Here is a 14,015-nt window from a genome sequence, read left to right on the forward strand (position 1 = left end):
ATTATTATTATTATTATTATTATTATTATTATTATTATTATTATTATTATTATTATTATTATTATAATAATAATTATTATTATTATTATTATTATTATTAAGGTGATGAGCTGGCAGAATTGTTAACATGCCTGGCAAAATGCTTAGTGGAATTTTGTTTGTTTTCATGTTCTGAGTTCAGATTTCACCAAGGTTGACTTTGCCTTTCTTCCTTACGGGGTCAATAAAATAAGTACCAGTTGAAGATTGGGGTCGATGTAATTGACACATCCCCTCCCCCCAAATTGCTGCCCTTGTGGCAAAATTTGAAATCATTATTATTATTATTATTATTATTATGAAGGCATTGATCTAGCAGAACTGTTAGCATGCCTGGTGAAATGCTTAGCAGTATTTCGTCTGCCACTATGTTCTGAGTTCAAATTCTGCCAAGGTCGACTTTGCCTTTCATCCTTTCGGAGTCGATAAAATAAGTACCAGTTGTACACTGGGGTCAATGTAATTGACTCATCCCCTTCCCCAAAATGGCTGCCCTTGTGGCAAAATTTGAAACCATTATTATTAGTAGTAGTAGTAGGAGGGGGAGGAGAAAGAGAAGGGGGAGGAGGAGCAGCAGCAGCAGTAGCAATGGTGGCAGTGGTAGTAGACTATGTTATTAACACAAACTAAGAAGATAGCCAAATCTCCCTCAAATTACAACTGTTTCACAGAAAAAAAAAAATTTTCCAGATAATATTGTTCTCGATACATATCTAAGAACAATATATACGATAGGATGAGGGCTGATTTGGAGTTAAAAGAAGAAGCTTATTTGTTGCAACTTATGTCAGACAATGTAATTAATGATTCTTATATTGTTATGTCATTATATAGCTCTGAGATTTTTGACTTGTAGCCTGGTAGTTAGTCAACTCTTTTAACAACATACTTGCAGTGATGATTAATTAAATTGTGATAATTCCTGAGTGTCATAAAACATAACAATAAGAGAAGAGTTCTTATCAAGGGGAATAAGTCAGTAGCTATTAGCAGTTAAGAGTAGCTGGAATGAAACTACTCTTAATTTAAAACAACAGACAGACGTTTTTTCCTTATTAGATATCTTAGCAATTTTTAGCTACCTTTGTTATTTCTTTCTTCATTGCTCCAAGCAAAAGGTAAATGTATATTCCATATGACTGTTGCATAACAACAAAAATATGTTAATGTAGGGCAGAAAAACAATTATTAGGCAAGAAAATGTGGCAGAAATATTTTTGATTATATATATATATTGGCTAAACTGGCAATATGACCATCCCCAAGTACAACAATATATATATATATATATATATATATATAAATATTTGTAGTAAGCAGTATAACAGTTTGGCATTGGTTTGAAACAATATTATTATATGTTAAAGCAAAGAAGTGGGCATCAGTTTCTAATCTGCAGCTGAATTTCTATTTAGATTGCTTCTATAATGGGAATATATTTGTCAGCTGAAGCTGAAATTTTAAAATTTTGACTTAAGTTTGTCAATTGAAGTTGATATGTCATGTAAAACCACTCTAATGTCTTTTAATCCTTTCACATTTAAACTGGCCATATCCAGCTGGACTTTCTACCTGTTTTATGTTTAAATCAGACAGATCTGGCCTCTCATGCTTAGCTACAATGTCATTCTAAAAAAAATAAAGAGTCACATCATTGAAATCTCAAAGGTACATGATAATGCATGGTTAATTTAAAACAATGTACCCAAGATACCTGGCATCTTGCTGTACTCAAGAAGACCCATCCTCCACAGCAGATGTGTTAAGGTTGCCTCCCATGGTGAAGAGGATTGCCCTGCAAGAGTCCTGTGCTGGTGTCATGTAAAAAGCACTCCTGCTGGCACCATGTAAATGAACTTGTACTGGTGCCACATTAAAAACACTCAGTGCACACTATAAAGTGGATGGTGTTAGGAAGGGCATCTACCATAGAAACCAAGCCAAATCAGACTGGAACCTGGTACAACTGGAACCTGCCAGCTCTGGTCAAACCATCCAACCCATGCCAGCATAGAAAACAGACATTAAACGATTATGATGTTGATTGTAATAAATAAGCATTTCATTTGTCAGAGTAATCTGAATGCTGAAGAGTTAAGGCTCTGTACATGTATTTGTTTTGTTAAGACATTCTGTCATTTGGGGTTCGGAGAGGCAGCGATGATTGTTGATGATTAAAGTAGAGGTATGTGAAGAGCAGCAGGGATGATTCTTTACTAATTATTTTGTGTAGTGAGGAACTAAGTAAAAAAAATAAAACTCTGCAATTACCTGTCTCATTCAACGTAGAGGTAGTAGAAAAACTTTAACCCTTTGACATTTAAACCAGCCCTAATATTCTATGTGTTTTATGCTAAAATTGACTGGATCCATCCTCTCACACCTCCCCTACAATATCATTCTAAAAATTAGTGCCAAATGGTTAAAGCAATGGTTTACAGTAATTTCATTTAAATTATTCAGCCATGAATGTGTAGTTGAGATGCTTGTTTCCCAACTATGTGATCTTGGGTTCAGTCCTACTGTGCAGTCCCTTGGACAAGTGTCTTCTAGTATAACCCTGGGCTGGTCAAAGCCTTGTGAAAGGATTTGGTAGGCAGAAACTGAAAGAAGCCTGTCATGATGCTGGTTTGTTTATATCCCCATAACATTGTAGTTCAACAAAAGAGATCAATAGAATAACTACAAGGCTTTAAAAAAAAATAAAGCAAAAAAACATGTACTGGAGTTGATTTGTTTGACTCAATCATTTAAGGTGATGCTCCAGCATGGCTGCAGTTCAGTGACTGAAACAAGTAAAAGACAAGATAAATCTGTTGCATTTTGAAAATTTAGCATTAATATTTTTAGTTAAGCAGGTAGCAATTCCAAAACAATTTGTGGTTTGAAACAAGCATAATAAATTGTTGGTCTAATGCAGCTGATTCAGTTGTCATCATTTGCCTATTATTCCATTAGAGGAATGAAGAATTTATGACAAAATTACATAAATGCTTTTACTTTGTTTTGTTACATTATTATATGAAGATCTCAACCAGAAAGCATTTCTCCAACTACATTTTTTTTTAATTACTGACCTTTTTGATTGAGTTGATAGAAACCATGTAAAGGTCAGGTCTTTGAATACTAATGAAGATTACATTTATACGACTTTCAAGGGCTTCGTTAATATCTATTTTAATGTCATGGGATATATTGTCATACTTTTATCTTCAGATATCATGTTTTTTTTTTTAAAAAACATATTAACTATTACATGCTTTATACATCAGGTCACTTACAATATCACATCTGTGCTATTCAGATTTGGTTTTCATTGCCAAATTATACTAACAAAATAACGATAACATTATATTATGTTTAATTAATCACTATTATTTTAATGTTTAGTATGCAGCTTATTACTGGCAGTAGTACATAATAAATGTTTCTTAATAGTTGGACAATGTTAGTGTTTTATAAAATTGTTATTTGAGGCAGTTTTGGTGACACTGTACCTAATGCATTTAATGAATTGTAAAAACAATACTTGTTGTCTTGGAAAATATTTACAAGGCTATTAAGCTAAATAAAACAACAAAAAATAAATAAATAAACAAGATTAGCAGTTATTTTCAGTTATTGCTATAATTTATACAGATTCTTTTAACCAAGTTACTGGAAAGATAATTTTTAATTTGTCAGTGAAAATTCCTGTTGACTGATTTCTTTAGTGCTTATTAGTCAAGTAGAAACTGAAGTGGCTTTTATCAAGTAACTTAGACTTTCCAGTTCAGCTTGGAAGTCACTGTGAAGCATCTGTAAGATTATAAGCTGATCTTGCTTCTCTCGTTGTACTTATTCATTCAAACACAAAATCAATAACGAAGAGCTTTTCAACTTTATCCTTAAAAAGAAATGATTTTGTAAGTTGTTACTTTCAGTAGATAGGAACAAATATGCTAACCTCAATAAGCTATTCATATGCATAAAGATTAGAGAAGCCTCAATTATGCCAGATATACTTATCTGATGCACAAATATTTAGCTAAGCACGACTAACTTCTAATTATTAAACAAAAATTGAACTTCATCCTAATTTTAGCAGAAACTAGCATATTTAGCTTCATGTATGAATGTCAGTCTTTAAGCACCATTATTGAATTAGATCCTGTTCTAGGGAAGTGCATTTATTGACTTACATGGGATTAAAATAGCTGTGGCTCGTTTTTAATGAACCAATTAAACTAAGGAACAGTAAGTGAATGTCAACAGTTGTATTGTGCATTCAGTTATAACATACTGAGCTATCTTCCTTACTATTCTTATATTCATATTCATGTTGAATGTACTTTGGAATCTTACAAATGTTTGAACTTCAACATAATACAGATAGCAATGGTGGTTGTATCTGATTTAGTATTACTTATATTTCTTGACAAGCATCATAAGTCTCCTTCACCCACACCCACACCCACTTTGTTTTTGAAATTGGGCAACCCTTCCTATCAACTCTCTTTTAAGTTGACCTCATGCAGGGAAGGAAGCCTGATGAGGTCACTTTGCTAGAAATAACTGCCAGATCTCCTTTAAATCATATCCTACTGCACACATTAGATCAGTGGTTCTCAACCATTTTTTATCTGCGAACCCTTTGATTACTGTTCTATTCTGGTCCCCCTTCCCCCCTATAGCCATTTGATGTTTAAAATCTAGTTTTATAGATACTTTTTTCAAAATTCCTATTTTGTTTATCACATATTCACTTGTGTAAGTTGAACAATGTCTAACATTCGAGAAAGAAACTTAGTTATTTCTTGCAATAAAAAGATATAAAGCAAAATTTTTACATGGGGCCACAATTTACTGTTTTGCTTGCATGAATCCCCAAAAATATTATATGGACCTCCTGGGGTCATATGGACCCAGGCTGGGAACCACTACATTAAATAATGTTGTTCAAGATTCCCTTGAAAAGACTAGTTGGTCGTAGCTGGACTGCCTTTAATCATAGGTATGGTGCTAAACAACAACAACAAACGACACTCCCTTAGTAAATCTATAATCCATTTCTTGTAGATCATTATATGTTAGTAATGCTGTATTGAACTTTCAGAAATCAGGTTTCTTAGAAATTGTTTGACTTGACTTTGCAACCCAGGAACATCTGTATAATACATCTGGGCAACAACCCAAAATTTTTGTCATTGACAAAGCTAACTTGAAAAGCTGTTGAAATATGATTTATGAATGGATGATAGAATGTTGGGTAATTGACTCAGAAGTCAATGTTCTGTATCCTATTACTGGTGTTGTGTTGTGTCTAAAGCAAGTCACTTAATTTTCAACAGCTTCAGAATAGGTAAATAGGTACTGTTGACTGTAAGTTGCAGTCATGATGTTGTATCTTTGAATGATCTGCTGACTTGTTCAATTGCTAAGTTCAGGTCCTTCTGTGGGAAAAGCGCTCTGTAGTAGACCACTGTGCTATGCAGATAAAGATAAAGATTTTGTTTCTCCCCTGCTTAACCTTATAAAAACTGTAAAATGTAATATTAGTTTCAAATTTTGACACAAAGCCAATAATTTGTGGGGGACTCCAGTGCTCAACTCAGTACATCAACCCCAGTGCTCAACTGGTAATTATTTCATCAACTTTGAATGGATGAAAGCAAAGTCAACCTCAGTGGAATTTGAACTCAGAACATAAAGACAGATGAAATGCCACTAAACATTTTGCACAGCATGCTAACAATTCTGCCAGCTCACCACCTTAATTGTTTTGTAACATTAATTAACTGACTGATGTGGGTGGGCTACATCGATATTTGTTACTATTTCTTATTGTGGCCTTTGTGGTTGAAATTACTGTTGTTATTTTTATTATTATTGTTATTGTTTAGTAGACTGTCTATGGGGCACCTGACACTCCATCAGTTACAATGGCAAGGGTTCTAGTTGATCCAATCAACGGAACAGCCTGCTTGCGAAATTGACGTGGAAGTCGCAGAGCATTCCACAGACATGCATATTCTTAACATAGTTCTCAGGGATATTCAGCATGATACAGAATGTGACATGGTTGGCCCTTTAGAATACAGGTACTACTCATTTTTGCTAGCTGAGTGGACTGGAGCAGCATGAAATAAAGTGTCTTGCTCAAAGACACAATGTATCACTGGGAATTGAACTCACAAACTTACTATCAAGAGCCAGATATCCTAATCACTATAGGGTACCATGATTCTAGGTAATTTGACACCTGGTAATTTCACTCAGTATTTTGACTCTGATAATTTGGCCCCTGGTTAATGTGACTGCCAGTCAGTTTCACTGGGTGTGAAATTACCAGGAGTCAAATTACCAGCTACTGGGTACCACATATAAAGCATTAGGCCTGTCCTTTGTTATTAAATGCCTTTCCTAGTAGTTGCAGGGCAGTCAAATTCTGTGGGGAGCCAAATTATAAATATGTGAGATCAAAGTATGGAACTGTTATTACAAGGAAAGTTGATTTCTAATAGACTGATGTTTTTTATACATGAAGTACAATTCTTCACAAATTCTTCTCTTAGTTGACTCCCTCCAAATTTAGCATTGAGCCACAGGAGTGCTGTAACATAAAACATTTACTGTTTTCTTTACATTGAATAACACCCTCTCAGTTTTACAGTTTTATAACTTGGTTGTGGCAGATAATGGTGTCATGCAACTGGCACCCAAAAGCACCCATTACACTCTCAGAGTGGTTGGCATTAGGAAAGGCATCCAGCCATAGAAACCGTGCCAAATCAGACTAGGGTCTGGTGCAGCCCCTCAGCTTACTAGCCCTGGTCAACCTGCCCAAACCATGCCAGCATGGACAACGGACATTAAATAATTATGATGATGATGATGACCTCTACTGTTCCATAACTCAACTCCATTTCTTAGTTTTACTCCACTGTTCTGTAATTTGATCTCCACAATTAAATATAACTTCATCTTCTGCTGTTTTACTGAAGTTCAGTTGTGTCCAGCCTGTTTGGCACAAAAAAGCTCCCTTGATGTGAGCAGTACTGTTGTTTTCAATACTGTCTTTTTCATCACACTGTGATACAAACAGATATATAGGTCTTGCAAAGCCAGGTGTTGCAGTTGTTGCTGCTGTTGTGGCTGTTGTCTTGTCCTTATTGTTATGTTCATCAGTGGCAGTAATTCATGTACTTCATCAAGTTTTGATTGAGTATCTATTTAAATTATCAAAAGTTTATATGGATGACATATTGTATAGATGCTTGGCAAAACAGGGCCAAATTTTTTTGTAGTGTTCTGAATTAAACAAAAATAACAACAGCAACACATAAGATAATAGCTATCAGTGAAATAATCAATAATTGTGTAAGCGCTTCATAGATTCTGTTTGACAAAACTGTTTCTTAGACAATCTCTGTTCACTGAGAATGTTAAAATGTAGTGAAAGGAAGCAAGATATTTCTTTCTTTGAGCTGACGATTCATCAATTTTAAACATCATTGATTTTTATTTGTTCTAACCCTCATTGGCTCCATGGAAAACTTCTCATAATGTGTACAAGATGTTTTTCTCTTTCACTCACTCTCACTCTCTCTCTCTTGCTTTCTCTCTCTCTCCTGATATCTTTATGTCTTTATTGTACAGTTTGATACAGTTTCTTGCCAAAAACAGATCATTCTCTCTCTCTTGTCTTTGTGTTCTTCTTCTCCTCCTTCTATATCTCCCTTTTGCTCTCTCTCTCTCTCTCTCTCTCTCTCTCTCTCTCTCTCTCTCTCTCTCTCTCTCTCTCTCTCTCTCTCTCTCTCTCTCTTCTTTCTTTCTTTCTCCCCCTCCATTCTGAAATTCAAAATATGCAGTAAATATCTTAAAAGGAAGTTATTTTGGGGAATACTTTTTTAATGATTTTTCTCTCAAAATATTGTCATTGAAGTGTTTTTACAAAATAACAAAATTCTTGAAGGAATTTAAAGTATAGAAATTTATTGAAAATGCTGTATTTTCTCTAATGTTTAATTTGACCATATACACATGAAATATAAAAGCCAAACTTTAAAAGGGTAATAAGAGGGTTTGAGAGTTAATTAATTAGTATTTATTCTTTCTTCATATTTTTGAAAGGAGATAAACTGGCATTCCGTCAGTTACGATGAGGGTTCCAGTTGATCTGAATAACGGAACAGCCTGCTTGTGAAGTTAATGTGCAAGTGACTGAGCACTCCACATGTACCCTTAACATGTTCTGTGTAACTAGGCTGATCTTTTGAAATACAGGTACTACTCACTTTTGCCAGCTGAGTGGACTGGAGCAACATGAAATAAAGTGTCTGGCTCAAATATTCTTCCAGTTTTTATGTTCAAACTGCTCAGATCTGAACTCTCACACTTACCCTACAATGTCATTCTTAAAGTCAACACGGTTATTTCAAAACAGTGTGAATAAGTAAGCATTACATTTGATAGAGTAATTTGAATGCTGAAAGGTTAAAATGAAATAGCAATTTTATAAGCTTAAGTTTGTTACTCAATTAAATATCCCCTTTCCTTTACAGCTTATGTGTGAACATGACTGTTTTTAGGTTAATTGTAATGATAAATAATCTACTACATGGGTAGTTATTTCATCTTTGATGAGCGGAATCCTGGTTGAAAATTTACAGATGATTCAGTATTGGGAGTTTCTCTAATGCCTTGCCCAATAATACCCTGTTATTAATTAGCATTGATCTAAATTTGATCATTAATATGCTCATCTTCTATGCTATTGCCAAATGTAGCCTTCCTCCATTTCAACACTGAACATTAAAATGATGATGGTGCTACTGCTGCTACTGCTGCAGCAGTATGGTTCTATTCATCTTTACTATATAAGAAGGTATACCATAACTCTCCTTTCAATATTGTTATATGGGTTTTCTTTTTACTCAGGCATGTCTCTGTGTGTGTGGTTAAGAAACTTGCTTCCCAACCACATAATCTTGGCTTATCTCTTTGCATGGCATCATGAGCAAGTGCCTTTGACTGTTGTTCTGGGCTAACCAAAGCCATGTGAATGGATTTGATGGACAGAAGCTGAAAGAAGCCTGTATATATAGACAGAAACTGAAAAAAGTCTGTGTATATAGTAATACTAACAATAATCCTTGGATGGAATTTATAAACATTTAACCCTTTTGTTACTGTATTTATTCTGAGATGCTCTGTGTTTCTTTCAATTACTTTAAATATAACAAAGAATTTAGTAAAATAACTTTGTTATTATTCAGTTAGTATTAGGAACATAAATTCGACTAAGGTTTGGTGGAAGATTTTAATTCAAAACTTATGAAAACAAGACAATAATACTCAGAGCCAGAGCCGGTTTCAGCTGGGTTGGTAACAAAAGGGTTAATGCATTGCTATGTGCATGAAGACATGAATCCATGAAGATGACTTACCCTATGCCCACAGATACTGCGGACTACACTATACAACAGACTGTGACCTTAAGAGACATGTGATTAGTGGAAACTTGCATAGCAATACATTAAATGATTATAAATTCCATCCAAAGGTTATTGTTAGTATTACTATATTTATTTTACACTATGATCAGTACAACTTGATTCAACCCCCAAAAATATGGTTCACCAGTCAGCATCATTAGACTGTGGCCAGCATAATGGAATAGGAGCTTTATTTACATATTCAAAACATTTCCTGTAAACAAATTTAAAAGATATATATATATATATATATATATATATATATATATAATAACAAGGAGTTTCTACCTCATAAACAGGAGTTACACCACAGTCATTTTGTGATCTTTGCTACCCTGGTATCTATTAACCAATTTATTTTGTCCGAGTTAATTATTAACTAAGAGAAAATAAATACATATAATAATAATAATAATAATAATATATATATGTATTTAAAATCTACAATTAAGAGCCCTATCTCCTCGCTGACGGTACCTACCCACCCCTACCCATTTTCCTTTATTCAAAAATTCTTATCGCTCCTTAAAATTATGGCTTTTAAGTGTTGATTTCTCAGCCCAAGAATTACAGCGTGATGTGCTGCTTGACTGGTCCCCCCTCTCTCTCTCTCTTTATATATATATATATATATATATATATATATATATATATATATATATATATATATATATATATATATATATGATGATGATGATGATGATGATCTTTTCTCCCGCCATGCCTCTGTATACCCCTCCATCCTCTCTAAATCAGTCCCTCTCTCTCTCTCTCTCTCTCTCTCTCTCTCTCTCTCGTAGTTTTTCCTTAAGGTCTTCAGGTTCTGGGTATATATAAATGAGAAATCCATTCTAAATTATCTCAATCTCTTCTCCGCTGACATACTACGACGAAGTCTCCAAGATGCAGATAAGATAGAGATTTTTATTTATTTACGGCCTCAAACATCTCATACCTTCGCGCTTTAGTCTGCCCTCTATTATTTATCTTGTTTCTCTCCATGAAATTCAATTGAATTCAGTTTTTGTCTTAAATTCATACTTATACATTTTCTAAGCTTCCTAAATTCATGCTACGTATATATTCTATTCACCTAGATTTCATTGCTCTTTTAAAAATTACGATTTATGCATTGTTGTCTCTCAAATATTTAAAATCTACGATTAAGAGCCCTATCTCCTCACTGATGGTACACCCGCCCTCCCACCCCCTCCACCGGAAGTGCATTCCTCTGTCATCCTGTCATCCTCGGCTGTCTCCCCTGGAACCCATCTAGTGGCCTTGGCCATCCTCTCCCCTACCTTTGGGTAGCGCATTAAGTTTGAGTAATGTTTGCAGGTTGTAGGTACTGTTTTGCTTATGAATTCTTCCAATTGCAAGTTTTATTTTCAGGTACACGACACTGCTTTTCCCCTTCCCAGGCTACAGGCCCACACCCCCAACACCCATACTGTTAGGATTGGCACTCTCAACGTCGGCACGCTGAAAGGTAGATCTGGTGAAATTGTTGAGATGCTTGAACGGAGACGCGTAGATATGTGCTGCATCCAGGAAGTAAGATGGAGAGGAGGTTCTGCGAGGTTCCTCACAGGCAAAGAACACAGGTACAAGATTTTCTGGGCAGGGAACACTGACGGGGTCGGGGGCGTAGGAATACTTCTAGCAGAGAAATGGGTGGATAAGGTAATCGAGGTCGTTAGAGTAAGTGACAGAGTACTTAAGATCAGACTAGTGCTTCATCATAGATTAGCTACTGTCATCTCAGCCTATGCACCTCAACCGGGGCTACCAGATGGTCTGAAAGACCAATTCTATGACACCCTCTTGCAAACTACCTCGTTGACGAGTGACAAGGACCTTCTCTTTGTGGCTGGAGACTTCAACGGTCATGTCGGACGTCGTGCTGGAGGCTTCCATTGCATACATGGAGGCTATGGTTCTCGCAACGAGGAGGGAACCAGACTGCTGGAGTTCTGTGATGCAACCGATCTTATGGTCTGCAATACCAACTTCAGGAAACCTGCCAGTCACCTAGTCACCTACCGCTCCGGCAGACACTCTAGCCAAATCGACTACATCCTCGCCAGAAATAGGGAAAGAGGGCGGCTTATAAATGCCAAAACCTACCCTGGCGAAGAATGTACCCCACAACATAGATTAGTAGTTAGCGACTTTGGGATCAAGGCAAAATGGGTGCCCAGAATTAAACAGGCTTGGAGGAGAAGGGTGTGGAAGCTTAAAGACCCTGCAAACGGACAGAGACTTAGAGACAAGTTACTTGAAGCATTTAACGAAATAGAAGGGGATATAGCATCATACAACGTGGAAGACAATTGGAGACAACCTGTTGAAAGCCACCGACCAGATTTGTGGGTGGTGTAAGGTCCCCTCCCGACCCAGAGTAACGTGGTGGTGGAACAAGGAGGTAGACAGGGCTATTAGACAAAAGAAACAGGCTTGGAAGGACTGGAAGAACGGTGGTAGCAGGGAATTGTACCAATGTGCCAGAAGGGAGGCTAGGCGACAGGTTTATTTAGCCAGAGGGGAAGCAGATAAGGAAAGATTTTCCAATGTTCTGCGCTGTGAGGACCAAAGACTCGAGGTATTTCGTGTTGCAAGACAGTGTAGGAGAGAGAATAGTGATGTTGTAGGAGAGAAATGTGTTCGCATGGATGATGGTACGCTTGCACTAAATGAGGATGCAAAGAAAGAGGTCTGGAGATGCCACTACGATAGATTGCTTAATAAAGAGAATGAATGGGAGAAAGAGAGCCTGCCATATGTCGACCCAATAGAGGGACCAGCTATCCGAGTTGATAGTACCAGGGTAGATAAAGCAATTAAGAGTATGAAGACCGGGAAAGCCCCCGGCCCATCAGGAATCACTGCAGAGATGCTCAAAATATCTGGCAGTGTTGGCTATAGCCTAGTCACCCGTATTACGAACCAGGTGATACACGAAGGAGTCCTACCCAATGACTGGTGTAGCAGCATCATAGTCAACTGCTACAAAGGTAAAGCTGACGCTTTAGATACAAATAATTACAGAGGCATCAAGCTGTTAGATCAGGTTATGAAAGTTACAGAGAAGGTCATAGCCCAACTAATTAGGGAGCGAATCAATTTAGATGAGATGCAGTTTGGGTTCGTGCCAGGTAAAAGCACTACTGATGCCTTATTTCTAGTGAGACAGTTGCAGGAGAAATACCTAGCTAAGGATAAACCTCTGTACCTGGCTTTCGTTGACATGGAGAAAGCCTTTGACAGGGTCCCCCGATCCCTTATCTGGTGGTCAATGAGGAAACTTGGGATAGAAGAATGGTTAGTGAGAGCTGTGCGAGCCATGTACAGAGATGCTGCCAGTAAGGTGAGGGTTGGAAATGAGTACAGCAATGAATTCCGGGTAGAGGTAGGGGTCCACCAAGGTTCCGTCCTCAGCCCCCTCTTATTTATCATAGTCCTCCAGGCAATCACAGAGGAGTTCAAGACAGGTTGCCCCTGGGAGCTCCTCTATGCTGATGACCTTGCCCTAATTGCGGAGTCACTATCAGAACTAGAGGAGAAGTTTCAGGTGTGGAAGCAAGGTCTAGAATTGAAGGGCCTTAGAGTCAACCTAGCTAAAACCAAAATCCTAATAAGTAGGAAGGTAGATAAAACACAAACCCCTTCAGGTAGATGGCCCTGCTCAGTATGTAGAAAAGGAGTAGGTAGTAACTCTATAAGATGTACCCGGTGCAAGCTATGGACGCATGAGAGGTGCAGCAACATCAAAGGCAGGTTAACTAGCAAGTTAGTTTTTGTTTGTGGCAGGTGTTCAGGTGCAATAAAGACTGTAAACAAACAGGAAACAACTTCTATCTCATTCCAGGGTGAAAAATTAGAGGTAGTCGATAGCTTCCGCTATCTGGGCGACCAAGTTAGTAGTGGGGGTGGGTGCGCTGAAAGTGTAGCTGCTAGAATAAGAATAGCCTGGGCAAAGTTTAGAGAGCTCTTACCCCTGCTGGCGACAAAGGGACTCTCACTCAGAGTAAAAGGCAGACTGTATGACGCATGCGTACGAACAGCCATGCTACATGACAGTGAAACATGGGCTGTAACTGCTGAGGACATACGTAAGCTCGCAAGGAATGAAGCCAGTATGCTCCGTTGGATGTGTAATGTCAATGTGAATACCCGTCAGAGTGTAAGTATCTTGAGAGAAAGGCTGAACATTAGAAGCATCAGTTGTGATGTGCAAGAGAGACGATTGCGCTGGTATGGACATGTGGTGAGAATGGATTTGGATAGCTGCGTGAAAAAGTGGCACACCCTAACAGTTGAGGGAACCCGTGGAAGAGGTAGGCCCAGGAAGACCTGGGCTGAGGTGGTGAGGCAAGACCTTCGTACATTGGGCCTCACCGAGGCGATGACTACTGACCGAGACCTTTGGAAATGTGCTGTGCGTGAGAAGACCCGGCAAGCCAAGTAAGATCGTTGCCAGTGCCCCTGGACTGGTTCTTG

At 37.4% G+C, this 14,015-nt stretch overlaps 1 protein-coding gene across 1 annotated transcript in view; it reads left to right on the top strand.

Moving 5' to 3' along the window:
* LOC106877404 (wings apart-like protein homolog) overlaps nt 1–14,015 on the top strand; it is a 215,924-nt gene that overhangs the window by 46,878 nt on the left and 155,031 nt on the right. The gene's annotated exons all lie outside the window — the stretch shown is intronic.

Source organism: Octopus bimaculoides, chromosome 3, assembly GCF_046866305.1.
Source record: "Octopus bimaculoides isolate indiv1 chromosome 3, ASM4686630v1, whole genome shotgun sequence".
In the NCBI taxonomy this organism is placed as follows: Eukaryota; Metazoa; Mollusca; class Cephalopoda; order Octopoda; family Octopodidae; genus Octopus; species Octopus bimaculoides.